Source organism: Apis dorsata, unplaced genomic scaffold (assembly GCF_000469605.1).
Source record: "Apis dorsata unplaced genomic scaffold, Apis dorsata 1.3 scaffold_135, whole genome shotgun sequence".
NCBI classification, from domain to species: domain Eukaryota; kingdom Metazoa; phylum Arthropoda; class Insecta; order Hymenoptera; family Apidae; genus Apis; species Apis dorsata.
In genome coordinates this window covers 698,810-701,508 of record NW_006263427.1, presented here as the reverse complement: position 1 = coordinate 701,508, position 2,699 = coordinate 698,810, and positions in this window count along the sequence as shown.

Below are 2,699 nucleotides of genomic sequence, written 5' to 3'. Positions count from 1 at the left end.
CGTTACGCTCGAGATTCTGCACGTGTACGATCGATGATATCATAATTGATAATTGATTGTCTACGTGCATTTAGCTTTCGCGATTTAGTCTTTTTTTTTTTCTTTTTTTCTTTGATTTGCGATTAGTGAGTCTCGAGCCTAGATTTAAGTTTCAGCGGGCATTGCGCCCGAAGGAGGAAGACCGAAGAGGCCTCGACAAACTGTCCCGAAGAGGGGCTGCAACGAACGGCTTCTCATCTTTTGGATCTGTTTTTTGGGTCCAAAGGATGGGAAGTCATTGTTACTATTTTGTCATTGTGCTCGTTTTAGTATATGTAGTAATTGTTGTTGTGTTGTCTGGCCAATTGCATGCTGGCCCATCGAATCTACTCAGGGGCAATTCGCGATTTTGCATTAGTGTTGCGATGAATAAATTTCGCGTTTGTATTAGTGTTGCGTTAAATAAGAGTCGCGTTTGAAATTAGTGTTTTGATAAAATGATGATCATGTTTGTTGTAGTGTTGCGTTGTAAAAGATATTGCGATTGCTTTTAATTATTTTGTTTATCAATTAATCTTTATAATAAAAATAAAATTTTTTATTTTTATTTTTTTTTGTTCATTTAAACTTGAATTTATCCTGTAGTTTTAATATCGGATATTTGAAGTATCTTTTTATTGATAATAATAATAAATTTTGTATTAAATTCATTTTGAAAATTAGTGTTGCGTTAATAAATAATCGTGTTGTTTAAAGTAGTGTTGCGTTTATAAATAATCGCGTTTTTCATAATAGTATTGCGTTTATACATTGCCTATACTTCTTCCATTTGGATTGTGGAAGTATGTTCCTGCTTATGAATCATCCAGTGCAATCAAAAGAGTTGCACAAAGATGGTTATACAACGGCAGCCTCTAATATGGCTGCAATCTTCCGCTTTTAGTGTTGCGTAATAAAATATGAGTGCGTATAATAAAATTAGTTCATTCGAATTTCGTAAATAGTTGAAACATCTTATTGAAGATGTATGCTTCCGCGTTGTTTGTCTTTTTCATTTTTTTTTATTGATTAAAAATTTTTAAAAACTTTGAAGATAATAAAGCACTCGTCGCGTTTTTTTTTGAAACTTTTGAATATATTAGTGTTGCGAGATAAAAAATTCCACTCACGGTTTGTTCGGATTTACATTGAATGGAAAATTATTTTGATAATCCTTCTGATTATCCTTTTGTTGTATCTTTTTGTTGTATTTTTCTTTTCAGCACCCCCTTATAAGAGCATTTGTTATTGAAAATACTGTTAAAAAAAATTTATTTTAAATTGACGATTTTTCATTTTAAATTATTATAAATCATTTAAATATAATAATAAAATATTTTAATATTTTTTCAGTGTAAATTATTTTTTAATCACTAATCGAGTTATTAAGTTTGTTACAGGTCCGAATTGAAGAAAATAAGTGGAAGAAAAAAGGTATAATTACAAAAATATATATAATTTTTACTTTGGAAACTAATTCTCTGATTGAGTTTCAGTTCTGTTGTATATATTTTTTAACTTTTATATTAGGTAGGATCAAATATTTAGCTATCTGATAAGATTTATAGGTGATATGTTTTATGTTTTTTCTCTTATTAAAAGAGAAATACCCTCTCTTCCACCTCGTCTTCCATTTTGGTTTTTCCATTCTCGTCTTCCACTCTCGTTTTCCATTCTGATCTTCCACTCTCGTTTTCCATTCTGATCTTCCACTCTCGTTTTTCATTCTGATCTTTCACTCTCGTTTTCCATTCTGATCTTCCATTCTCGTTTTCCATTCTGGTCTTCCACTCTCGTTTTCCACTCTCGTTTTCCATTCTGGTCTTCCACTCTCGTTTTCCATTCTGGTCTTCCACTCTCGTCTTACATTTTAGTCTTCCATTCTCGTTTTCCATTGTCGTCTTCAATTTTTATCTCTAATTCATAGTTTCCTAAAACAATTCCTATTCTTCAATCAACATGATCATAAATATTTGCCATCCTTAATTTTCTCATTACAAGTCAAATCCTCATTTATATTTTTCCTGGCCACATGTAGTTTTAAATTTATAAAAATTGTGGTATTGTTAATATAATTGTAAATTGAATTATGAAGGACATCTTTTAAATTATATAATAGGCAGGATGTAAAAAAATATTTAATTCTCATGTATATAGGAATAAGAAAAGAACTTTTAGAATAGATAGCATGTCTAAAATGTTTCAATGTTGTAAGTTTATTTTATTGTCCTTTATAGGAGTAAAAGATTGCATTATAAAAAACATTACATAAATAAAATAAATTTAGAATTAAGTGCATGTACAATGAAGAATATTAATTAAATAGATGATGTAATGTAGATATGCAGATAATTAATGATGAATGAAATGATAGTGTTTTGTGGGAAGCTTAGCTCATTTTCGTTCCTTTTTTCTACGTTTTTATCAATTATTTTTCATTTTCATAATGATGAAAATGTAAAATATTGATAAAAAGTTTCTTTTGTTAGATTTTATTTGTAAATTTAGATTTCTGCTCTAGAATTTTTTTATAGATTGCTTTTATTGTTTTATATTGTATAATTGCATCAAAAATTTGATCGCTTTGCAAACATATATCAAAAAGAGAACTTATTTGAAAATAAGTTTTCTTGTAGTAGAGTGGATGTGAATGTTGTGATTAAACTAATGAGAGCTGAAAA